Source organism: Schistocerca serialis, unplaced genomic scaffold, assembly GCF_023864345.2.
Source record: "Schistocerca serialis cubense isolate TAMUIC-IGC-003099 unplaced genomic scaffold, iqSchSeri2.2 HiC_scaffold_1369, whole genome shotgun sequence".
In the NCBI taxonomy this organism is placed as follows: Eukaryota; Metazoa; Arthropoda; class Insecta; order Orthoptera; family Acrididae; genus Schistocerca; species Schistocerca serialis.
Window position 1 is genome coordinate 49,254 of NW_026047590.1, and position 18,975 is coordinate 68,228.

Here is an 18,975-nt window from a genome sequence, read left to right on the forward strand (position 1 = left end):
TTGGCTCAGGCCCGAAGAGACACGCTATTTTGAAATTTTCGGTTCACAGCAGTACATTGGCCCATTTAAAATTGTGCTGCCCCCTGTGAGAATCGAACTCACGGCCCCTGGTTTACAAGACCAGTGCTCTGCCCCTGAGCTAAGGAGGCTGTTACAGCTTACACCTCTTTGCGATCGTCACAGCCCTCGAGAAAAATACATTTCAGAGTCCAGAAAATGCGTACAAAGATTTACTCTGCCACAACAATTCGCTACCACTGAGGTCCACAGCGATGAGTGACGGGTGCTGCCGTCTTTCGTCTATCGTCATCTGTGATCTTGGCTCAGGCCCGAAGAGACACGCTATTTTGAAATTTTCGGTTCACAGCAGTACATTGGCCCATTTAAAATTGTGCTGCCCCCTGTGAGAATCGAACTCACGGCCCCTGGTTTACAAGACCAGCGCTCTGCCCCTGAGCTAAGGAGGCTGTTACAGCTTACACCTCTTTGCGATCGTCACAGCCCTCGAGAAAAATACATTTCAGAGTCCAGAAAATGCGTACAAAGATTTACTCTGCCACAACAATTCGCTACCACTGAGGTCCACAGCGATGAGTGACGGGTGCTGCCGTCTTTCGTCTATCGTCATCTGTGATCTTGGCTCAGGCCCGAAGAGACACGCTATTTTGAAATTTTCGGTTCACAGCAGTACATTGGCCCATTTAAAATTGTGCTGCCCCCTGTGAGAATCGAACTCACGGCCCGTGGTTTACAAGACCAGTGCTCTGCCCCTGAGCTAAGGAGGCTGTTACAGCTTACACCTCTTTGCGATCGTCACAGCCCTCGAGAAAAATACATTTCAGAGTCCAGAAAATGCGTACAAAGATTTACTCTGCCACAACAATTCGCTACCACTGAGGTACACAGCGATGAGTGACGGGTGCTGCCGTCTTTCGTCTATCGTCATCTGTGATCTTGGCTCAGGCCCGAAGAGACACGCTATTTTGAAATTTTCGGTTCACAGCAGTACATTGGCCCATTTAAAATTGTGCTGCCCCCTGTGAGAATCGAACTCACGGCCCCTGGTTTACAAGACCAGTGCTCTGCCCCTGAGCTAAGGAGGCTGTTACAGCTTACACCTCTTTGCGATCGTCACAGCCCTCGAGAAAAATACATTTCAGAGTCCAGAAAATGCGTACAAAGATTTACTCTGCCACAACAATTCGCTACCACTGAGGTCCACAGCGATGAGTGACGGGTGCTGCCGTCTTTCGTCTATCGTCATCTGTGATCTTGGCTCAGGCCCGAAGAGACACGCTATTTTGAAATTTTCGGTTCACAGCAGTACATTGGCCCATTTAAAATTGTGCTGCCCCCTGTGAGAATCGAAGTCACGGCCCCTGGTTTACAAGACCAGTGCTCTGCCCCTGAGCTAAGGAGGCTGTTACAGCTTACACCTCTTTGCGATCGTCACAGCCCTCGAGAAAAATACATTTCAGAGTCCAGAAGATGCGTACAAAGATTTACTCTGCCACAACAATTCGCTACCACTGAGGTCCACAGCGATGAGTGACGGGTGCTGCCGTCTTTCGTCTATCGTCATCTGTGATCTTGGCTCAGGCCCGAAGAGACACGCTATTTTGAAATTTTCGGTTCACAGCAGTACATTGGCCCATTTAAAATTGTGCTGCCCCCTGTGAGAATCGAACTCACGGCCCCTGGTTTACAAGACCAGTGCTCTGCCCCTGAGCTAAGGAGGCTGTTACAGCTTACACCTCTTTGCGATCGTCACAGCCCTCGAGAAAAATACATTTCAGAGTCCAGAAAATGCGTACAAAGATTTACTCTGCCACAACAATTCGCTACCACTGAGGTCCACAGCGATGAGTGACGGGTGCTGCCGTCTTTCGTCTATCGTCATCTGTGATCTTGGCTCAGGCCCGAAGAGACACGCTATTTTGAAATTTTCGGTTCACAGCAGTACATTGGCCCATTTAAAATTGTGCTGCCCCCTGTGAGAATCGAACTCACGGCCCCTGGTTTACAAGACCAGTGCTCTGCCCCTGAGCTAAGGAAGCTGTTACAGCTTACACCTCTTTGCGATCGTCACAGCCCTCGAGAAAAATACATTTCAGAGTCCAGAAAATGCGTACAAAGATTTACTCTGCCACAACAATTCGCTACCACTGAGGTCCACAGCGATGAGTGACGGGTGCTGCCGTCTTTCGTCTATCGTCATCTGTGATCTTGGCTCAGGCCCGAAGAGACACGCTATTTTGAAATTTTCGGTTCACAGTAGTACATTGGCCCATTTAAAATTGTGCTGCCCCCTGTGAGAATCGAACTCACGGCCCCTGGTTTACAAGACCAGTGCTCTGCCCCTGAGCTAAGGAGGCTGTTACAGCTTACACCTCTTTGCGATCGTCACAGCCCTCGAGAAAAATACATTTCAGAGTCCAGAAAATGCGTACAAAGATTTACTCTGCCACAACAATTCGCTACCACTGAGGTCCACAGCGATGAGTGACGGGTGCTGCCGTCTTTCGTCTATCGTCATCTGTGATCTTGGCTCAGGCCCGAAGAGACACGCTATTTTGAAATTTTCGGTTCACAGCAGTACATTGGCCCATTTAAAATTGTGCTGCCCCCTGTGAGAATCGAACTCACGGCCCCTGGTTTACAAGACCAGTGCTCTGCCCCTGAGCTAAGGAGGCTGTTACAGCTTACACCTCTTTGCGATCGTCACAGCCCTCGAGAAAAATACATTTCAGAGTCCAGAAAATGCGTACAAAGATTTACTCTGCCACAACAATTCGCTACCACTGAGGTCCACAGCGATGAGTGACGGGTGCTGCCGTCTTTCGTCTATCGTCATCTGTGATCTTGGCTCAGGCCCGAAGAGACACGCTATTTTGAAATTTTCGGTTCACAGCAGTACATTGGCCCATTTAAAATTGTGCTGCCCCCTGTGAGAATCGAACTCACGGCCCCTGGTTTACAAGACCAGTGCTCTGCCCCTGAGCTAAGGAGGCTGTTACAGCTTACACCTCTTTGCGATCGTCACAGCCCTCGAGAAAAATACATTTCAGAGTCCAGAAAATGCGTACAAAGATTTACTCTGCCACAACAATTCGCTACCACTGAGGTCCACAGCGATGAGTGACGGGTGCTGCCGTCTTTCGTCTATCGTCATCTGTGATCTTGGCTCAGGCCCGAAGAGACACGCTATTTTGAAATTTTCGGTTCACAGCAGTACATTGGCCCATTTAAAATTGTGCTGCCCCCTGTGAGAATCGAACTCACGGCCCCTGGTTTAAAAGACCAGTGCTCTGCCGCTGAGCTAAGGAGGCTGTTACAGCTTACACCTCTTTGCGATCGTCACAGCCCTCGAGAAAAATACATTTCAGAGTCCAGAAGATGCGTACAAAGATTTACTCTGCCACAACAATTCGCTACCACTGAGGTCCACAGCGATGAGTGACGGGTGCTGCCGTCTTTCGTCTATCGTCATCTGTGATCTTGGCTCAGGCCCGAAGAGACACGCTATTTTGAAATTTTCGGTTCACAGCAGTACATTGGCCCATTTAAAATTGTGCTGCCCCCTGTGAGAATCGAACTCACGGCCCCTGGTTTACAAGACCAGTGCTCTGCCCCTGAGCTAAGGAGGCTGTTACAGCTTACACCTCTTTGCGATCGTCACAGCCCTCGAGAAAAATACATTTCAGAGTCCAGAAAATGCGTACAAAGATTTACTCTGCCACAACAATTCGCTACCACTGAGGTCCACAGCGATGAGTGACGGGTGCTGCCGTCTTTCGTCTATCGTCATCTGTGATCTTGGCTCAGGCCCGAAGAGACACGCTATTTTGAAATTTTCGGTTCACAGCAGTACATTGGCCCATTTAAAATTGTGCTGCCCCCTGTGAGAATCGAACTCACGGCCCCTGGTTTACAAGACCAGTGCTCTGCCCCTGAGCTAAGGAGGCTGTTATAGCTTACACCTCTTTGCGATCGTCACAGCCCTCGAGAAAAATACATTTCAGAGTCCAGAAAATGCGTACAAAGATTTACTCTGCCACAACAATTCGCTACCACTGAGGTCCACAGCGATGAGTGACGGGTGCTGCCGTCTTTCGTCTATCGTCATCTGTGATCTTGGCTCAGGCCCGAAGAGACACGCTATTTTGAAATTTTCGGTTCACAGCAGTACATTGGCCCATTTAAAATTGTGCTGCCCCCTGTGAGAATCGAACTCACGGCCCCTGGTTTACAAGACCAGTGCTCTGCCCCTGAGCTAAGGAGGCTGTTACAGCTTACACCTCTTTGCGATCGTCACAGCCCTCGAGAAAAATACATTTCAGAGTCCAGAAAATGCGTACAAAGATTTACTCTGCCACAACAATTCGCTACCACTGAGGTCCACAGCGATGAGTGACGGGTGCTGCCGTCTTTCGTCTATCGTCATCTGTGATCTTGGCTCAGGCCCGAAGAGACACGCTATTTTGAAATTTTCGGTTCACAGCAGTACATTGGCCCATTTAAAATTGTGCTGCCCCCTGTGAGAATCGAACTCACGGCCCCTGGTTTACAAGACCAGTGCTCTGCCCCTGAGCTAAGGAGGCTGTTACAGCTTACACCTCTTTGCGATCGTCACAACCCTCGAGAAAAATACATTTCAGAGTCCAGAAAATGCGTACAAAGATTTACTCTGCCACAACAATTCGCTACCACTGAGGTCCACAGCGATGAGTGACGGGTGCTGCCGTCTTTCGTCTATCGTCATCTGTGATCTTGGCTCAGGCCCGAAGAGACACGCTATTTTGAAATTTTCGGTTCACAGCAGTACATTGGCCCATTTAAAATTGTGCTGCCCCCTGTGAGAATCGAACTCACGGCCCCTGGTTTACAAGACCAGTGCTCTGCCCCTGAGCTAAGGAGGCTGTTACAGCTTACACCTCTTTGCGATCGTCACAGCCCTCGAGAAAAATACATTTCAGAGTCCAGAAAATGCGTACAAAGATTTACTCTGCCACAACAATTCGCTACCACTGAGGTCCACAGCGATGAGTGACGGGTGCTGCCGTCTTTCGTCTATCGTCATCTGTGATCTTGGCTCAGGCCCGAAGAGACACGCTATTTTGAAATTTTCGGTTCACAGCAGTACATTGGCCCATTTAAAATTGTGCTGCCCCCTGTGAGAATCGAACTCACGGCCCCTGGTTTACAAGACCAGTGCTCTGCCCCTGAGCTAAGGAGGCTGTTACAGCTTACACCTCTTTGCGATCGTCACAGCCCTCGAGAAAAATACATTTCAGAGTCCAGAAAATGCGTACAAAGATTTACTCTGCCACAACAATTCGCTACCACTGAGGTCCACAGCGATGAGTGACGGGTGCTGCCGTCTTTCGTCTATCGTCATCTGTGATCTTGGCTCAGGCCCGAAGAGACACGCTATTTTGAAATTTTCGGTTCACAGCAGTACATTGGCCCATTTAAAATTGTGCTGCCCCCTGTGAGAATCGAACTCACGGCCCCTGGTTTACAAGACCAGTGCTCTGCCCCTGAGCTAAGGAGGCTGTTACAGCTTACACCTCTTTGCGATCGTCACAGCCCTCGAGAAAAATACATTTCAGAGTCCAGAAAATGCGTACAAAGATTTACTCTGCCACATCAATTCGCTACCACTGAGGTCCACAGCGATGAGTGACGGGTGCTGCCGTCTTTCGTCTATCGTCATCTGTGATCTTGGCTCAGGCCCGAAGAGACACGCTATTTTGAAATTTTCGGTTCACAGCAGTACATTGGCCCATTTAAAATTGTGCTGCCCCCTGTGAGAATCGAACTCACGGCCCCTGGTTTACAAGACCAGTGCTCTGCCCCTGAGCTAAGGAGGCTGTTACAGCTTACACCTCTTTGCGATCGTCACAGCCCTCGAGAAAAATACATTTCAGAGTCCAGAAAATGCGTACAAAGATTTACTCTGCCACAACAATTCGCTACCACTGAGGTCCACAGCGATGAGTGACGGGTGCTGCCGTCTTTCGTCTATCGTCATCTGTGATCTTGGCTCAGGCCCGAAGAGACACGCTATTTTGAAATTTTCGGTTCACAGCAGTACATTGGCCCATTTAAAATTGTGCTGCCCCCTGTGAGAATCGAACTCACGGCCCCTGGTTTACAATACCAGCGCTCTGCCCCTGAGCTAAGGAGGCTGTTACAGCTTACACCTCTTTGCGATCGTCACAGCCCTCGAGAAAAATACATTTCAGAGTCCAGAAAATGCGTACAAAGATTTACTCTGCCACAACAATTCGCTACCACTGAGGTCCACAGCGATGAGTGACGGGTGCTGCCGTCTTTCGTCTATCGTCATCTGTGATCTTGGCTCAGGCCCGAAGAGACACGCTATTTTGAAATTTTCGGTTCACAGCAGTACATTGGCCCATTTAAAATTGTGCTGCCCCCTGTGAGAATCGAACTCACGGCCCCTGGTTTACAAGACCAGTGCTCTGCCCCTGAGCTAAGGAGGCTGTTACAGCTTACACCTCTTTGCGATCGTCACAGCCCTCGAGAAAAATACATTTCAGAGTCCAGAAAATGCGTACAAAGATTTACTCTGCCACAACAATTCGCTAAAAACTGAGGTCCACAGCGATGAGTGACGGGTGCTGCCGTCTTTCGTCTATCGTCATCTGTGATCTTGGCTCAGGCCCGAAGAGACACGCTATTTTGAAATTTTCGGTTCACAGCAGTACATTGGCCCATTTAAAATTGTGCTGCCCCCTGTGAGAATCGAACTCACGGCCCCTGGTTTACAAGACCAGTGCTCTGCCCCTGAGCTAAGGAGGCTGTTACAGCTTACACCTCTTTGCGATCGTCACAGCCCTCGAGAAAAATACATTTCAGAGTCCAGAAAATGCGTACAAAGATTTACTCTGCCACAACAATTCGCTACCACTGAGGTCCACAGCGATGAGTGACGGGTGCTGCCGTCTTTCGTCTATCGTCATCTGTGATCTTGGCTCAGGCCCGAAGAGACACGCTATTTTGAAATTTTCGGTTCACAGCAGTACATTGGCCCACTTAAAATTGTGCTGCCCCCTGTGAGAATCGAACTCACGGCCCCTGGTTTACAAGACCAGTGCTCTGCCCCTGAGCTAAGGAGGCTGTTACAGCTTACACCTCTTTGCGATCGTCACAGTCCTCGAGAAAAATACATTTCAGAGTCCAGAAAATGCGTACAAAGATTTACTCTGCCACAACAATTCGCTACCACTGAGGTCCACAGCGATGAGTGACGGGTGCTGCCGTCTTTCGTCTATCGTCATCTGTGATCTTGGCTCAGGCCCGAAGAGACACGCTATTTTGAAATTTTCGGTTCACAGCAGTACATTGGCCCATTTAAAATTGTGCTGCCCCCTGTGAGAATCGAACTCACGGCCCCTGGTTTACAAGACCAGTGCTCTGCCCCTGAGCTAAGGAGGCCGTTACAGCTTACATCTCTTTGCGATCGTCACAGCCCTCGAGAAAAATACATTTCAGAGTCCAGAAAATGCGTACAAAGATTTACTCTGCCACAACAATTCGCTACCACTGAGGTCCACAGCGATGAGTGACGGGTGCTGCCGTCTTTCGTCTATCGTCATCTGTGATCTTGGCTCAGGCCCGAAGAGACACGCTATTTTGAAATTTTCGGTTCACAGCAGTACATTGGCCCATTTAAAATTGTGCTGCCCCCTGTGAGAATCGAACTCACGGCCCCTGGTTTACAAGACCAGTGCTCTGCCCCTGAGCTAAGGAGGCTGTTACAGCTTACACCTCTTTGCGATCGTCACAACCCTCGAGAAAAATACATTTCAGAGTCCAGAAAATGCGTACAAAGATTTACTCTGCCACAACAATTCGCTACCACTGAGGTCCACAGCGATGAGTGACGGGTGCTGCCGTCTTTCGTCTATCGTCATCTGTGATCTTGGCTCAGGCCCGAAGAGACACGCTATTTTGAAATTTTCGGTTCACAGCAGTACATTGGCCCATTTAAAATTGTGCTGCCCCCTGTGAGAATCGAACTCACGGCCCCTGGTTTACAAGACCAGTGCTCTGCCCCTGAGCTAAGGAGGCTGTTACAGCTTACACCTCTTTGCGATCGTCACAGCCCTCGAGAAAAATACATTTCAGAGTCCAGAAAATGCGTACAAAGATTTACTCTGCCACAACAATTCGCTACCACTGAGGTCCACAGCGATGAGTGACGGGTGCTGCCGTCTTTCGTCTATCGTCATCTGTGATCTTGGCTCAGGCCCGAAGAGACACGCTATTTTGAAATTTTCGGTTCACAGCAGTACATTGGCCCATTTAAAATTGTGCTGCCCCCTGTGAGAATCGAACTCACGGCCCCTGGTTTACAAGACCAGTGCTCTGCCCCTGAGCTAAGGAGGCTGTTACAGCTTACACCTCTTTGCGATCGTCACAGCCCTCGAGAAAAATACATTTCAGAGTCCAGAAAATGCGTACAAAGATTTACTCTGCCACAACAATTCGCTACCACTGAGGTCCACAGCGATGAGTGACGGGTGCTGCCGTCTTTCGTCTATCGTCATCTGTGATCTTGGCTCAGGCCCGAAGAGACACGCTATTTTGAAATTTTCGGTTCACAGCAGTACATTGGCCCATTTAAAATTGTGCTGCCCCCTGTGAGAATCGAACTCACGGCCCCTGGTTTACAAGACCAGTGCTCTGCCCCTGAGCTAAGGAGGCTGTTACAGCTTACACCTCTTTGCGATCGTCACAGCCCTCGAGAAAAATACATTTCAGAGTCCAGAAAATGCGTACAAAGATTTACTCTGCCACAACAATTCGCTACCACTGAGGTCCACAGCGATGAGTGACGGGTGCTGCCGTCTTTCGTCTATCGTCATCTGTGATCTTGGCTCAGGCCCGAAGAGACACGCTATTTTGAAATTTTCGGTTCACAGCAGTACATTGGCCCATTTAAAATTGTGCTGCCCCCTGTGAGAATCGAACTCACGGCCCCTGGTTTACAAGACCAGTGCTCTGCCCCTGAGCTAAGGAGGCTGTTACAGCTTACACCTCTTTGCGATCGTCACAGCCCTCGAGAAAAATACATTTCAGAGTCCGGAAAATGCGTACAAAGATTTACTCTGCCACAACAATTCGCTACCACTGAGGTCCACAGCGATGAGTGACGGGTGCTGCCGTCTTTCGTCTATCGTCATCTGTGATCTTGGCTCAGGCCCGAAGAGACACGCTATTTTGAAATTTTCGGTTCACAGCAGTACATTGGCCCATTTAAAATTGTGCTGCCCCCTGTGAGAATCGAACTCACGGCCCCTGGTTTACAAGACCAGTGCTCTGCCCCTGAGCTAAGGAGGCTGTTACAGCTTACACCTCTTTGCGATCGTCACAGCCCTCGAGAAAAATACATTTCAGAGTCCAGAAAATGCGTACAAAGATTTACTCTGCCACAACAATTCGCTACCACTGAGGTCCACAGCGATGAGTGACGGGTGCTGCCGTCTTTCGTCTATCGTCATCTGTGATCTTGGCTCAGGCCCGAAGAGACACGCTATTTTGAAATTTTCGGTTCACAGCAGTACATTGGCCCATTTAAAATTGTGCTGCCCCCTGTGAGAATCGAACTCACGGCCCCTGGTTTACAAGACCAGTGCTCTGCCCCTGAGCTAAGGAGGCTGTTACAGCTTACACCTCTTTGCGATCGTCACAGCCCTCGAGAAAAATACATTTCAGAGTCCAGAAAATGCGTACAAAGATTTACTCTGCCACAACAATTCGCTACCACTGAGGTCCACAGCGATGAGTGACGGGTGCTGCCGTCTTTCGTCTATCGTCATCTGTGATCTTGGCTCAGGCCCGAAGAGACACGCTATTTTGAAATTTTCGGTTCACAGCAGTACATTGGCCCATTTAAAATTGTGCTGCCCCCTGTGAGAATCGAACTCACGGCCCCTGGTTTACAAGACCAGTGCTCTGCCCCTGAGCTAAGGAGGCTGTTACAGCTTACACCTCTTTGCGATCGTCACAGCCCTCGAGAAAAATACATTTCAGAGTCCAGAAAATGCGTACAAAGATTTACTCTGCCACAACAATTCGCTACCACTGAGGTCCACAGCGATGAGTGACGGGTGCTGCCGTCTTTCGTCTATCGTCATCTGTGATCTTGGCTCAGGCCCGAAGAGACACGCTATTTTGAAATTTTCGGTTCACAGCAGTACATTGGCCCATTTAAAATTGTGCTGCCCCCTGTGAGAATCGAACTCACGGCCCCTGGTTTACAAGACCAGTGCTCTGCCCCTGAGCTAAGGAGGCTGTTACAGCTTACACCTCTTTGCGATCGTCACAGCCCTCGAGAAAAATACATTTCAGAGTCCAGAAAATGCGTACAAAGATTTACTCTGCCACAACAATTCGCTACCACTGAGGTCCACAGCGATGAGTGACGGGTGCTGCCGTCTTTCGTCTATCGTCATCTGTGATCTTGGCTCAGGCCCGAAGAGACACGCTATTTTGAAATTTTCGGTTCACAGCAGTACATTGGCCCATTTAAAATTGTGCTGCCCCCTGTGAGAATCGTACTCACGGCCCCTGGTTTACAAGACCAGTGCTCTGCCCCTGAGCTAAGGAGGCTGTTACAGCTTACACCTCTTTGCGATCGTCACAGCCCTCGAGAAAAATACATTTCAGAGTCCAGAAAATGCGTACAAAGATTTACTCTGCCACAACAATTCGCTACCACTGAGGTCCACAGCGATGAGTGACGGGTGCTGCCGTCTTTCGTCTATCGTCATCTGTGATCTTGGCTCAGGCCCGAAGAGACACGCTATTTTGAAATTTTCGGTTCACAGCAGTACATTGGCCCATTTAAAATTGTGCTGCCCCCTGTGAGAATCGAACTCACGGCCCCTGGTTTACAAGACCAGTGCTCTGCCCCTGAGCTAAGGAGGCTGTTACAGCTTACACCTCTTTGCGATCGTCACAGCCCTCGAGAAAAATACATTTCAGAGTCCAGAAAATGCGTACAAAGATTTACTCTGCCACAACAATTCGCTACCACTGAGGTCCACAGCGATGAGTGACGGGTGCTGCCGTCTTTCGTCTATCGTCATCTGTGATCTTGGCTCAGGCCCGAAGAGACACGCTATTTTGAAATTTTCGGTTCACAGCAGTACATTGGCCCATTTAAAATTGTGCTGCCCCCTGTGAGAATCGAACTCACGGCCCCTGGTTTACAAGACCAGTGCTCTGCCCCTGAGCTAAGGAGGCTGTTACAGCTTACACCTCTTTGCGATCGTCACAGCCCTCGAGAAAAATACATTTCAGAGTCCAGAAAATGCGTACAAAGATTTACTCTGCCACAACAATTCGCTACCACTGAGGTCCACAGCGATGAGTGACGGGTGCTGCCGTCTTTCGTCTATCGTCATCTGTGATCTTGGCTCAGGCCCGAAGAGACACGCTATTTTGAAATTTTCGGTTCACAGCAGTACATTGGCCCATTTAAAATTGTGCTGCCCCCTGTGAGAATCGAACTCACGGCCCCTGGTTTACAAGACCAGTGCTCTGCCCCTGAGCTAAGGAGGCTGTTACAGCTTACACCTCTTTGCGATCGTCACAGCCCTCGAGAAAAATACATTTCAGAGTCCAGAAAATGCGTACAAAGATTTACTCTGCCACAACAATTCGCTACCACTGAGGTCCACAGCGATGAGTGACGGGTGCTGCCGTCTTTCGTCTATCGTCATCTGTGATCTTGGCTCAGGCCCGAAGAGACACGCTATTTTGAAATTTTCGGTTCACAGCAGTACATTGGCCCATTTAAAATTGTGCTGCCCCCTGTGAGAATCGAACTCACGGCCCCTGGTTTACAATACCAGTGCTCTGCCCCTGAGCTAAGGAGGCTGTTACAGCTTACACCTCTTTGCGATCGTCACAGCCCTCGAGAAAAATACATTTCAGAGTCCAGAAAATGCGTACAAAGATTTGCTCTGCCACAACAATTCGCTACCACTGAGGTCCACAGCGACGAGTGACGGGTGCTGCCGTCTTTCGTCTATCGTCATCTGTGATCTTGGCTCAGGCCCGAAGAGACACGCTATTTTGAAATTTTCGGTTCACAGCAGTACATTGGCCCATTTAAAATTGTGCTGCCCCCTGTGAGAATCGAACTCACGGCCCGTGGTTTACAAGACCAGTGCTCTGCCCCTGAGCTAAGGAGGCTGTTACAGCTTACACCTCTTTGCGATCGTCACAGCCCTCGAGAAAAATACATTTCAGAGTCCAGAAAATGCGTACAAAGATTTACTCTGCCACAACAATTCGCTACCACTGAGGTCCACAGCGATGAGTGACGGGTGCTGCCGTCTTTCGTCTATCGTCATCTGTGATCTTGGCTCAGGCCCGAAGAGACACGCTATTTTGAAATTTTCGGTTCACAGCAGTACATTGGCCCATTTAAAATTGTGATGCCCCCTGTGAGAATCGAACTCACGGCCCCTGGTTTACAAGACCAGTGCTCTGCCCCTGAGCTAAGGAGGCTGTTACAGCTTACACCTCTTTGCGATCGTCACAGCCCTCGAGAAAAATACATTTCAGAGTCCAGAAAATGCGTACAAAGATTTACTCTGCCACAACAATTCGCTACCACTGAGGTCCACAGCGATGAGTGACGGGTGCTGCCGTCTTTCGTCTATCGTCATCTGTGATCTTGGCTCAGGCCCGAAGAGACACGCTATTTTGAAATTTTCGGTTCACAGCAGTACATTGGCCCATTTAAAATTGTGCTGCCCCCTGTGAGAATCGAACTCACGGCCCCTGGTTTACAAGACCAGCGCTCTGCCCCTGAGCTAAGGAGGCTGTTACAGCTTACACCTCTTTGCGATCGTCACAGCCCTCGAGAAAAATACATTTCAGAGTCCAGAAAATGCGTACAAAGATTTACTCTGCCACAACAATTCGCTACCACTGAGGTCCACAGCGATGAGTGACGGGTGCTGCCGTCTTTCGTCTATCGTCATCTGTGATCTTGGCTCAGGCCCGAAGAGACACGCTATTTTGAAATTTTCGGTTCACAGCAGTACATTGGCCCATTTAAAATTGTGCTGCCCCCTGTGAGTATCGAACTCACGGCGCCTGGTTTACAAGACCAGTGCTCTGCCCCTGAGCTAAGGAGGCTGTTACAGCTTACACCTCTTTGCGATCGTCACAGCCCTCGAGAAAAATACATTTCAGAGTCCAGAAAATGCGTACAAAGATTTACTCTGCCACAACAATTCGCTACCACTGAGGTCCACAGCGATGAGTGACGGGTGCTGCCGTCTTTCGTCTATCGTCATTTGTGATCTTGGCTCAGGCCCGAAGAGACACGCTATTTTGAAATTTTCGGTTCACAGCAGTACATTGGCCCATTTAAAATTGTGCTGCCCCCTGTGAGAATCGAACTCACGGCCCCTGGTTTACAAGACCAGTGCTCTGCCCCTGAGCTAAGGAGGCTGTTACAGCTTACACCTCTTTGCGATCGTCACAGCCCTCGAGAAAAATACATTTCAGAGTCCAGAAAATGCGTACAAAGATTTACTCTGCCACAACAATTCGCTACCACTGAGGTCCACAGCGATGAGTGACGGGTGCTGCCGTCTTTCGTCTATCGTCATCTGTGATCTTGGCTCAGGCCCGAAGAGACACGCTATTTTGAAATTTTCGGTTCACAGCAGTACATTGGCCCATTTAAAATTGTGCTGCCCCCTGTGAGAATCGAACTCACGGCCCCTGGTTTACAAGACCAGTGCTCTGCCCCTGAGCTAAGGAGGCTGTTACAGCTTACACCTCTTTGCGATCGTCACAGCCCTCGAGAAAAATACATTTCAGAGTCCAGAAAATGCGTACAAAGATTTACTCTGCCACAACAATTCGCTACCACTGAGGTCCACAGCGATGAGTGACGGGTGCTGCCGTCTTTCGTCTATCGTCATCTGTGATCTTGGCTCAGGCCCGAAGAGACACGCTATTTTGAAATTTTCGGTTCACAGCAGTACATTGGCCCATTTAAAATTGTGCTGCCCCCTGTGAGAATCGAACTCACGGCCCCTGGTTTACAAGACCAGTGCTCTGCCCCTGAGCTAAGGAGGCTGTTACAGCTTACACCTCTTTGCGATCGTCACAGCCCTCGAGAAAAATACATTTCAGAGTCCAGAAAATGCGTACAAAGATTTACTCTGCCACAACAATTCGCTACCACTGAGGTCCACAGCGATGAGTGACGGGTGCTGCCGTCTTTCGTCTATCGTCATCTGTGATCTTGGCTCAGGCCCGAAGAGACACGCTATTTTGAAATTTTCGGTTCACAGCAGTACATTGGCCCATTTAAAATTGTGCTGCCCCCTGTGAGAATCGAACTCACGGCCCCTGGTTTACAAGACCAGTGCTCTGCCCCTGAGCTAAGGAGGCTGTTACAGCTTACACCTCTTTGCGATCGTCACAGCCCTCGAGAAAAATACATTTCAGAGTCCAGAAAATGCGTACAAAGATTTACTCTGCCACAACAATTCGCTACCACTGAGGTCCACAGCGATGAGTGACGGGTGCTGCCGTCTTTCGTCTATCGTCATCTGTGATCTTGGCTCAGGCCCGAAGAGACACGCTATTTTGAAATTTTCGGTTCACAGCAGTACATTGGCCCATTTAAAATTGTGCTGCCCCCTGTGAGAATCGAAGTCACGGCCCCTGGTTTACAAGACCAGTGCTCTGCCCCTGAGCTAAGGAGGCTGTTACAGCTTACACCTCTTTGCGATCGTCACAGCCCTCGAGAAAAATACATTTCAGAGTCCAGAAAATGCGTACAAAGATTTACTCTGCCACAACAATTCGCTACCACTGAGGTCCACAGCGATGAGTGACGGGTGCTGCCGTCTTTCGTCTATCGTCATCTGTGATCTTGGCTCAGGCCCGAAGAGACACGCTATTTTGAAATTTTCGGTTCACAGCAGTACATTGGCCCATTTAAAATTGTGCTGCCCCCTGTGAGAATCGAACTCACGGCCCCTGGTTTACAAGACCAGTGCTCTGCCCCTGAGCTAAGGAGGCTGTTACAGCTTACACCTCTTTGCGATCGTCACAGCCCTCGAGAAAAATACATTTCAGAGTCCAGAAAATGCGTACAAAGATTTACTCTGCCACAACAATTCGCTACCACTGAGGTCCACAGCGATGAGTGACGGGTGCTGCCGTCTTTCGTCTATCGTCATCTGTGATCTTGGCTCAGGCCCGAAGAGACACGCTATTTTGAAATTTTCGGTTCACAGCAGTACATTGGCCCATTTAAAATTGTGCTGCCCCCTGTGAGAATCGAACTCACGGCCCCTGGTTTACAAGACCAGTGCTCTGCCCCTGAGCTAAGGAGGCTGTTACAGCTTACACCTCTTTGCGATCGTCACAGCCCTCGAGAAAAATACATTTCAGAGTCCAGAAAATGCGTACAAAGATTTACTCTGCCACAACAATTCGCTACCACTGAGGTCCACAGCGATGAGTGACGGGTGCTGCCGTCTTTCGTCTATCGTCATCTGTGATCTTGGCTCAGGCCCGAAGAGACACGCTATTTTGAAATTTTCGGTTCACAGCAGTACATTGGCCCATTTAAAATTGTGCTGCCCCCTGTGAGAATCGAACTCACGGCCCCTGGTTTACAAGACCAGCGCTCTGCACCTGAGCTAAGGAGGCTGATACAGCTTACACCTCTTTGCGATCGTCACAGCCCTCGAGAAAAATACATTTCAGAGTCCAGAAAATGCGTACAAAGATTTACTCTGCCACAACAATTCGCTACCACTGAGGTCCACAGCGATGAGTGACGGGTGCTGCCGTCTTTCGTCTATCGTCATCTGTGATCTTGGCTCAGGCCCGAAGAGACACGCTATTTTGAAATTTTCGGTTCACAGCAGTACATTGGCCCATTTAAAATTGTGCTGCCCCCTGTGAGAATCGAACTCACGGCCCCTGGTTTACAAGACCAGTGCTCTGCCCCTGAGCTAAGGAGGCTGTTACAGCTTACACCTCTTTGCGATCGTCACAGCCCTCGAGAAAAATACATTTCAGAGTCCAGAAAATGCGTACAAAGATTTACTCTGCCACAACAATTCGCTACCACTGAGGTCCACAGCGATGAGTGACGGGTGCTGCCGTCTTTCGTCTATCGTCATCTGTGATCTTGGCTCAGGCCCGAAGAGACACGCTATTTTGAAATTTTCGGTTCACAGCAGTACATTGGCCCATTTAAAATTGTGCTGCCCCCAGTGAGAATCGAACTCACGGCCCCTGGTTTACAAGACCAGCGCTCTGCCCCTGAGCTAAGGAGGCTGTTACAGCTTACACCTCTTTGCGATCGTCACAGCCCTCGAGAAAAATACATTTCAGAGTCCAGAAAATGCGTACAAAGATTTACTCTGCCACAACAATTCGCTACCACTGAGGTCCACAGCGATGAGTGACGGGTGCTGCCGTCTTTCGTCTATCGTCATCTGTGATCTTGGCTCAGGCCCGAAGAGACACGCTATTTTGAAATTTTCGGTTCACAGCAGTACATGGGCCCATTTAAAATTGTGCTGCCCCCTGTGAGAATCGAACTCACGGCCCCTGGTTTACAAGACCAGTGCTCTGCCCCTGAGCTAAGGAGGCTGTTACAGCTTACACCTCTTTGCGATCGTCACAGCCCTCGAGAAAAATACATTTCAGAGTCCAGAAAATGCGTACAAAGATTTACTCTGCCACAACAATTCGCTACCACTGAGGTCCACAGCGATGAGTGACGGGTGCTGCCGTCTTTCGTCTATCGTCATCTGTGATCTTGGCTCAGGCCCGAAGAGACACGCTATTTTGAAATTTTCGGTTCACAGCAGTACATTGGCCCATTTAAAATTGTGCTGCCCCCTGTGAGAATCGAACTCACGGCCCCTGGTTTACAAGACCAGTGCTCTGCCCCTGAGCTAAGGAGGCTGTTGCAGCTTACACCTCTTTGCGATCGTCACAGCCCTCGAGAAAAATACATTTCAGAGTCCAGAAAATGCGTACAAAGATTTACTCTGCCACAACAATTCGCTACCACTGAGGTCCACAGCGATGAGTGACGGGTGCTGCCGTCTTTCGTCTATCGTCATCTGTGATCTTGGCTCAGGCCCGAAGAGACACGCTATTTTGAAATTTTCGGTTCACAGCAGTACATTGGCCCATTTAAAATTGTGCTGCCCCCTGTGAAAATCGAACTCACGGCCCCTGGTTTACAAGACCAGTGCTCTGCCCCTGAGCTAAGGAGGCTGTTACAGCTTACACCTCTTTGCGATCGTCACAGCCCTCGAGAAAAATACATTTCAGAGTCCAGAAAATGCGTACAAAGATTTACTCTGCCACAACAATTCGCTACCACTGAGGTCCACAGCGATGAGTGACGGGTGCTGCCGTCTTTCGTCTATCGTCATCTGTGATCTTGGCTCAGGCCCGAAGAGACACGCTATTTTGAAATTTTCGGTTCACAGCAGTACATTGGCCCATTTAAAATTGTGCTGCCCCCTGTGAGAATCGAACTCACGGCCCCTGGTTTACAAGACCAGTGCTCTGCCCCTGAGCTAAGGAGGCTGTTACAGCTTACACCTCTTTGCGATCGTCACAGCCCTCGAGAAAAATACATTTCAGAGTCCAGAAAATGCGTACAAAGATTTACTCTGCCACAACAATTCGCTACCACTGAGGTCCACAGCGATGAGTGGCGGGTGCTGCCGTCTTTCGTCTATCGACATCTGTGATCTTGGCTCAGGCCCGAAGAGACACGCTATTTTGAAGTTTTCGGTTCACAGCAGTACATTGGCCCATTTAAAATTGTGCTGCCCCCTGTGAGAATCGAACTCACGGCCCCTGGTTTACAAGACCAGTGCTCTGCCCCTGAGCTAAGGAGGCTGTTACAGCTTACACCTCTTTGCGATCGTCACAGCCCTCGAGAAAAATACATTTCAGAGTCCAGAAAATGCGTACAAAGATTTACTCTGCCACAACAATTCGCTACCACTGAGGTCCACAGCGATGAGTGACGGGTGCTGCCGTCTTTCGTCTATCGTCATCTGTGATCTTGGCTCAGGCCCGAAGAGACACGCTATTTTGAAATTTTCGGTTCACAGCAGTACATTGGCCCATTTAAAATTGTGCTGCCCCCTGTGAGAATCGAACTCACGGCCCCTGGTTTACAAGACCAGTGCTCTGAGCTAAGGAGGCTGTTACAGCTTACACCTCTTTGCGATCGTCACAGCCCTCGAGAAAAATACATTTCAGAGTCCAGAAAATGCGTACAAAGATTTACTCTGCCACAACAATTCGCTACCACTGAGGTCCACAGCGATGAGTGACGGGTGCTGCCGTCTTTCGTCTATCGTCATCTGTGATCTTGGCTCAGGCCCGAAGAGACACGCTATTTTGAAATTTTCGGTTCACAGCAGTACATTGGCCCATTTAAAATTGTGCTGCCCCCTGTGAGAATCGAACTCACGGCCCCTGGTTTACAAGACCAGCGCTCTGCCCCTGAGCTAAGGAGGCTGTTACAGCTTACACCTCTTTGCGATCGTCACAGCCCTCGAGAAAAATACATTTCAGAGTCCAGAAAATGCGTACAAAGATTTACTCTGCCACAACAATTCGCTACCACTGAGGTCCACAGCGATGAGTGACGGGTGCTGCCGTCTTTCGTCTATCGTCATCTGTGATCTTGGCTCAGGCCCGAAGAGACACGCTATTTTGAAATTTTCGGTTCACAGCAGTACATTGGCCCATTTAAAATTGTGCTGCCCCCTGTGAGAATCGAACTCACGGCCCCTGGTTTACAAGACCAGTGCTCTGCCCCTGAGCTAAGGAGGCTGTTACAGCTTACACCTCTTTGCGATCGTCACAGCCCTCGAGAAAAATACATTTCAGAGTCCAGAAAAT

General features: G+C 49.3%; 59 non-coding genes across 59 annotated transcripts; all 59 read right to left on the bottom strand.

Annotated features, from left to right (window-relative positions):
• Positions 1–77: 77 nt before the first annotated feature.
• Trnat-ugu (transfer RNA threonine (anticodon UGU)) lies at positions 78–149 on the bottom strand. The gene has a single exon. It is a non-coding gene; the product is annotated as a tRNA-Thr (tRNA).
• Positions 150–395: 246 nt separating this feature from the next.
• On the bottom strand, positions 396–467 carry Trnat-ugu (transfer RNA threonine (anticodon UGU)). Its single transcript has one exon. It is a non-coding gene; the product is annotated as a tRNA-Thr (tRNA).
• A 246-nt stretch (positions 468–713) lies between these two features.
• Trnat-ugu (transfer RNA threonine (anticodon UGU)) lies at positions 714–785 on the bottom strand. The gene has a single exon. It is a non-coding gene; the product is annotated as a tRNA-Thr (tRNA).
• A 246-nt stretch (positions 786–1,031) lies between these two features.
• Trnat-ugu (transfer RNA threonine (anticodon UGU)) lies at positions 1,032–1,103 on the bottom strand. Its single transcript has one exon. It is a non-coding gene; the product is annotated as a tRNA-Thr (tRNA).
• Positions 1,104–1,349: 246 nt separating this feature from the next.
• On the bottom strand, positions 1,350–1,421 carry Trnat-ugu (transfer RNA threonine (anticodon UGU)). Its single transcript has one exon. It is a non-coding gene; the product is annotated as a tRNA-Thr (tRNA).
• Positions 1,422–1,667: 246 nt separating this feature from the next.
• Trnat-ugu (transfer RNA threonine (anticodon UGU)) lies at positions 1,668–1,739 on the bottom strand. The gene has a single exon. It is a non-coding gene; the product is annotated as a tRNA-Thr (tRNA).
• A 246-nt stretch (positions 1,740–1,985) lies between these two features.
• Trnat-ugu (transfer RNA threonine (anticodon UGU)) lies at positions 1,986–2,057 on the bottom strand. Its single transcript has one exon. It is a non-coding gene; the product is annotated as a tRNA-Thr (tRNA).
• A 246-nt stretch (positions 2,058–2,303) lies between these two features.
• Positions 2,304–2,375, bottom strand: Trnat-ugu (transfer RNA threonine (anticodon UGU)). The gene has a single exon. It is a non-coding gene; the product is annotated as a tRNA-Thr (tRNA).
• Positions 2,376–2,621: 246 nt separating this feature from the next.
• Positions 2,622–2,693, bottom strand: Trnat-ugu (transfer RNA threonine (anticodon UGU)). The gene has a single exon. It is a non-coding gene; the product is annotated as a tRNA-Thr (tRNA).
• Positions 2,694–2,939: 246 nt separating this feature from the next.
• Trnat-ugu (transfer RNA threonine (anticodon UGU)) lies at positions 2,940–3,011 on the bottom strand. The gene has a single exon. It is a non-coding gene; the product is annotated as a tRNA-Thr (tRNA).
• A 246-nt stretch (positions 3,012–3,257) lies between these two features.
• Positions 3,258–3,329, bottom strand: Trnak-uuu (transfer RNA lysine (anticodon UUU)). Its single transcript has one exon. It is a non-coding gene; the product is annotated as a tRNA-Lys (tRNA).
• Positions 3,330–3,575: 246 nt separating this feature from the next.
• Trnat-ugu (transfer RNA threonine (anticodon UGU)) lies at positions 3,576–3,647 on the bottom strand. Its single transcript has one exon. It is a non-coding gene; the product is annotated as a tRNA-Thr (tRNA).
• Positions 3,648–3,893: 246 nt separating this feature from the next.
• Positions 3,894–3,965, bottom strand: Trnat-ugu (transfer RNA threonine (anticodon UGU)). The gene has a single exon. It is a non-coding gene; the product is annotated as a tRNA-Thr (tRNA).
• Positions 3,966–4,211: 246 nt separating this feature from the next.
• Positions 4,212–4,283, bottom strand: Trnat-ugu (transfer RNA threonine (anticodon UGU)). Its single transcript has one exon. It is a non-coding gene; the product is annotated as a tRNA-Thr (tRNA).
• Positions 4,284–4,529: 246 nt separating this feature from the next.
• On the bottom strand, positions 4,530–4,601 carry Trnat-ugu (transfer RNA threonine (anticodon UGU)). Its single transcript has one exon. It is a non-coding gene; the product is annotated as a tRNA-Thr (tRNA).
• A 246-nt stretch (positions 4,602–4,847) lies between these two features.
• Trnat-ugu (transfer RNA threonine (anticodon UGU)) lies at positions 4,848–4,919 on the bottom strand. Its single transcript has one exon. It is a non-coding gene; the product is annotated as a tRNA-Thr (tRNA).
• A 246-nt stretch (positions 4,920–5,165) lies between these two features.
• On the bottom strand, positions 5,166–5,237 carry Trnat-ugu (transfer RNA threonine (anticodon UGU)). Its single transcript has one exon. It is a non-coding gene; the product is annotated as a tRNA-Thr (tRNA).
• Positions 5,238–5,483: 246 nt separating this feature from the next.
• Positions 5,484–5,555, bottom strand: Trnat-ugu (transfer RNA threonine (anticodon UGU)). Its single transcript has one exon. It is a non-coding gene; the product is annotated as a tRNA-Thr (tRNA).
• Positions 5,556–5,801: 246 nt separating this feature from the next.
• Positions 5,802–5,873, bottom strand: Trnat-ugu (transfer RNA threonine (anticodon UGU)). The gene has a single exon. It is a non-coding gene; the product is annotated as a tRNA-Thr (tRNA).
• A 246-nt stretch (positions 5,874–6,119) lies between these two features.
• On the bottom strand, positions 6,120–6,191 carry Trnat-ugu (transfer RNA threonine (anticodon UGU)). Its single transcript has one exon. It is a non-coding gene; the product is annotated as a tRNA-Thr (tRNA).
• Positions 6,192–6,437: 246 nt separating this feature from the next.
• On the bottom strand, positions 6,438–6,509 carry Trnat-ugu (transfer RNA threonine (anticodon UGU)). Its single transcript has one exon. It is a non-coding gene; the product is annotated as a tRNA-Thr (tRNA).
• A 247-nt stretch (positions 6,510–6,756) lies between these two features.
• Positions 6,757–6,828, bottom strand: Trnat-ugu (transfer RNA threonine (anticodon UGU)). Its single transcript has one exon. It is a non-coding gene; the product is annotated as a tRNA-Thr (tRNA).
• A 246-nt stretch (positions 6,829–7,074) lies between these two features.
• Trnat-ugu (transfer RNA threonine (anticodon UGU)) lies at positions 7,075–7,146 on the bottom strand. Its single transcript has one exon. It is a non-coding gene; the product is annotated as a tRNA-Thr (tRNA).
• Positions 7,147–7,392: 246 nt separating this feature from the next.
• Positions 7,393–7,464, bottom strand: Trnat-ugu (transfer RNA threonine (anticodon UGU)). The gene has a single exon. It is a non-coding gene; the product is annotated as a tRNA-Thr (tRNA).
• Positions 7,465–7,710: 246 nt separating this feature from the next.
• Trnat-ugu (transfer RNA threonine (anticodon UGU)) lies at positions 7,711–7,782 on the bottom strand. Its single transcript has one exon. It is a non-coding gene; the product is annotated as a tRNA-Thr (tRNA).
• A 246-nt stretch (positions 7,783–8,028) lies between these two features.
• Trnat-ugu (transfer RNA threonine (anticodon UGU)) lies at positions 8,029–8,100 on the bottom strand. The gene has a single exon. It is a non-coding gene; the product is annotated as a tRNA-Thr (tRNA).
• A 246-nt stretch (positions 8,101–8,346) lies between these two features.
• Positions 8,347–8,418, bottom strand: Trnat-ugu (transfer RNA threonine (anticodon UGU)). The gene has a single exon. It is a non-coding gene; the product is annotated as a tRNA-Thr (tRNA).
• Positions 8,419–8,664: 246 nt separating this feature from the next.
• Trnat-ugu (transfer RNA threonine (anticodon UGU)) lies at positions 8,665–8,736 on the bottom strand. Its single transcript has one exon. It is a non-coding gene; the product is annotated as a tRNA-Thr (tRNA).
• Positions 8,737–8,982: 246 nt separating this feature from the next.
• On the bottom strand, positions 8,983–9,054 carry Trnat-ugu (transfer RNA threonine (anticodon UGU)). The gene has a single exon. It is a non-coding gene; the product is annotated as a tRNA-Thr (tRNA).
• A 246-nt stretch (positions 9,055–9,300) lies between these two features.
• On the bottom strand, positions 9,301–9,372 carry Trnat-ugu (transfer RNA threonine (anticodon UGU)). The gene has a single exon. It is a non-coding gene; the product is annotated as a tRNA-Thr (tRNA).
• Positions 9,373–9,618: 246 nt separating this feature from the next.
• Positions 9,619–9,690, bottom strand: Trnat-ugu (transfer RNA threonine (anticodon UGU)). Its single transcript has one exon. It is a non-coding gene; the product is annotated as a tRNA-Thr (tRNA).
• Positions 9,691–9,936: 246 nt separating this feature from the next.
• On the bottom strand, positions 9,937–10,008 carry Trnat-ugu (transfer RNA threonine (anticodon UGU)). The gene has a single exon. It is a non-coding gene; the product is annotated as a tRNA-Thr (tRNA).
• A 246-nt stretch (positions 10,009–10,254) lies between these two features.
• Positions 10,255–10,326, bottom strand: Trnat-ugu (transfer RNA threonine (anticodon UGU)). The gene has a single exon. It is a non-coding gene; the product is annotated as a tRNA-Thr (tRNA).
• A 246-nt stretch (positions 10,327–10,572) lies between these two features.
• Trnat-ugu (transfer RNA threonine (anticodon UGU)) lies at positions 10,573–10,644 on the bottom strand. Its single transcript has one exon. It is a non-coding gene; the product is annotated as a tRNA-Thr (tRNA).
• Positions 10,645–10,890: 246 nt separating this feature from the next.
• Positions 10,891–10,962, bottom strand: Trnat-ugu (transfer RNA threonine (anticodon UGU)). The gene has a single exon. It is a non-coding gene; the product is annotated as a tRNA-Thr (tRNA).
• Positions 10,963–11,208: 246 nt separating this feature from the next.
• Positions 11,209–11,280, bottom strand: Trnat-ugu (transfer RNA threonine (anticodon UGU)). The gene has a single exon. It is a non-coding gene; the product is annotated as a tRNA-Thr (tRNA).
• A 246-nt stretch (positions 11,281–11,526) lies between these two features.
• On the bottom strand, positions 11,527–11,598 carry Trnat-ugu (transfer RNA threonine (anticodon UGU)). Its single transcript has one exon. It is a non-coding gene; the product is annotated as a tRNA-Thr (tRNA).
• A 246-nt stretch (positions 11,599–11,844) lies between these two features.
• Positions 11,845–11,916, bottom strand: Trnat-ugu (transfer RNA threonine (anticodon UGU)). Its single transcript has one exon. It is a non-coding gene; the product is annotated as a tRNA-Thr (tRNA).
• A 246-nt stretch (positions 11,917–12,162) lies between these two features.
• On the bottom strand, positions 12,163–12,234 carry Trnat-ugu (transfer RNA threonine (anticodon UGU)). The gene has a single exon. It is a non-coding gene; the product is annotated as a tRNA-Thr (tRNA).
• Positions 12,235–12,480: 246 nt separating this feature from the next.
• Positions 12,481–12,552, bottom strand: Trnat-ugu (transfer RNA threonine (anticodon UGU)). The gene has a single exon. It is a non-coding gene; the product is annotated as a tRNA-Thr (tRNA).
• Positions 12,553–12,798: 246 nt separating this feature from the next.
• On the bottom strand, positions 12,799–12,870 carry Trnat-ugu (transfer RNA threonine (anticodon UGU)). Its single transcript has one exon. It is a non-coding gene; the product is annotated as a tRNA-Thr (tRNA).
• A 246-nt stretch (positions 12,871–13,116) lies between these two features.
• Positions 13,117–13,188, bottom strand: Trnat-ugu (transfer RNA threonine (anticodon UGU)). The gene has a single exon. It is a non-coding gene; the product is annotated as a tRNA-Thr (tRNA).
• A 246-nt stretch (positions 13,189–13,434) lies between these two features.
• On the bottom strand, positions 13,435–13,506 carry Trnat-ugu (transfer RNA threonine (anticodon UGU)). The gene has a single exon. It is a non-coding gene; the product is annotated as a tRNA-Thr (tRNA).
• Positions 13,507–13,752: 246 nt separating this feature from the next.
• Trnat-ugu (transfer RNA threonine (anticodon UGU)) lies at positions 13,753–13,824 on the bottom strand. The gene has a single exon. It is a non-coding gene; the product is annotated as a tRNA-Thr (tRNA).
• A 246-nt stretch (positions 13,825–14,070) lies between these two features.
• On the bottom strand, positions 14,071–14,142 carry Trnat-ugu (transfer RNA threonine (anticodon UGU)). The gene has a single exon. It is a non-coding gene; the product is annotated as a tRNA-Thr (tRNA).
• A 246-nt stretch (positions 14,143–14,388) lies between these two features.
• On the bottom strand, positions 14,389–14,460 carry Trnat-ugu (transfer RNA threonine (anticodon UGU)). The gene has a single exon. It is a non-coding gene; the product is annotated as a tRNA-Thr (tRNA).
• Positions 14,461–14,706: 246 nt separating this feature from the next.
• Trnat-ugu (transfer RNA threonine (anticodon UGU)) lies at positions 14,707–14,778 on the bottom strand. The gene has a single exon. It is a non-coding gene; the product is annotated as a tRNA-Thr (tRNA).
• Positions 14,779–15,024: 246 nt separating this feature from the next.
• On the bottom strand, positions 15,025–15,096 carry Trnat-ugu (transfer RNA threonine (anticodon UGU)). The gene has a single exon. It is a non-coding gene; the product is annotated as a tRNA-Thr (tRNA).
• A 246-nt stretch (positions 15,097–15,342) lies between these two features.
• On the bottom strand, positions 15,343–15,414 carry Trnat-ugu (transfer RNA threonine (anticodon UGU)). Its single transcript has one exon. It is a non-coding gene; the product is annotated as a tRNA-Thr (tRNA).
• Positions 15,415–15,660: 246 nt separating this feature from the next.
• Positions 15,661–15,732, bottom strand: Trnat-ugu (transfer RNA threonine (anticodon UGU)). The gene has a single exon. It is a non-coding gene; the product is annotated as a tRNA-Thr (tRNA).
• A 246-nt stretch (positions 15,733–15,978) lies between these two features.
• Trnat-ugu (transfer RNA threonine (anticodon UGU)) lies at positions 15,979–16,050 on the bottom strand. The gene has a single exon. It is a non-coding gene; the product is annotated as a tRNA-Thr (tRNA).
• Positions 16,051–16,296: 246 nt separating this feature from the next.
• Trnat-ugu (transfer RNA threonine (anticodon UGU)) lies at positions 16,297–16,368 on the bottom strand. The gene has a single exon. It is a non-coding gene; the product is annotated as a tRNA-Thr (tRNA).
• A 246-nt stretch (positions 16,369–16,614) lies between these two features.
• Positions 16,615–16,686, bottom strand: Trnat-ugu (transfer RNA threonine (anticodon UGU)). Its single transcript has one exon. It is a non-coding gene; the product is annotated as a tRNA-Thr (tRNA).
• Positions 16,687–16,932: 246 nt separating this feature from the next.
• Trnat-ugu (transfer RNA threonine (anticodon UGU)) lies at positions 16,933–17,004 on the bottom strand. Its single transcript has one exon. It is a non-coding gene; the product is annotated as a tRNA-Thr (tRNA).
• Positions 17,005–17,250: 246 nt separating this feature from the next.
• Trnat-ugu (transfer RNA threonine (anticodon UGU)) lies at positions 17,251–17,322 on the bottom strand. Its single transcript has one exon. It is a non-coding gene; the product is annotated as a tRNA-Thr (tRNA).
• A 246-nt stretch (positions 17,323–17,568) lies between these two features.
• On the bottom strand, positions 17,569–17,640 carry Trnat-ugu (transfer RNA threonine (anticodon UGU)). Its single transcript has one exon. It is a non-coding gene; the product is annotated as a tRNA-Thr (tRNA).
• A 246-nt stretch (positions 17,641–17,886) lies between these two features.
• Positions 17,887–17,958, bottom strand: Trnat-ugu (transfer RNA threonine (anticodon UGU)). Its single transcript has one exon. It is a non-coding gene; the product is annotated as a tRNA-Thr (tRNA).
• A 558-nt stretch (positions 17,959–18,516) lies between these two features.
• On the bottom strand, positions 18,517–18,588 carry Trnat-ugu (transfer RNA threonine (anticodon UGU)). The gene has a single exon. It is a non-coding gene; the product is annotated as a tRNA-Thr (tRNA).
• A 246-nt stretch (positions 18,589–18,834) lies between these two features.
• On the bottom strand, positions 18,835–18,906 carry Trnat-ugu (transfer RNA threonine (anticodon UGU)). Its single transcript has one exon. It is a non-coding gene; the product is annotated as a tRNA-Thr (tRNA).
• Positions 18,907–18,975: the final 69 nt, after the last annotated feature.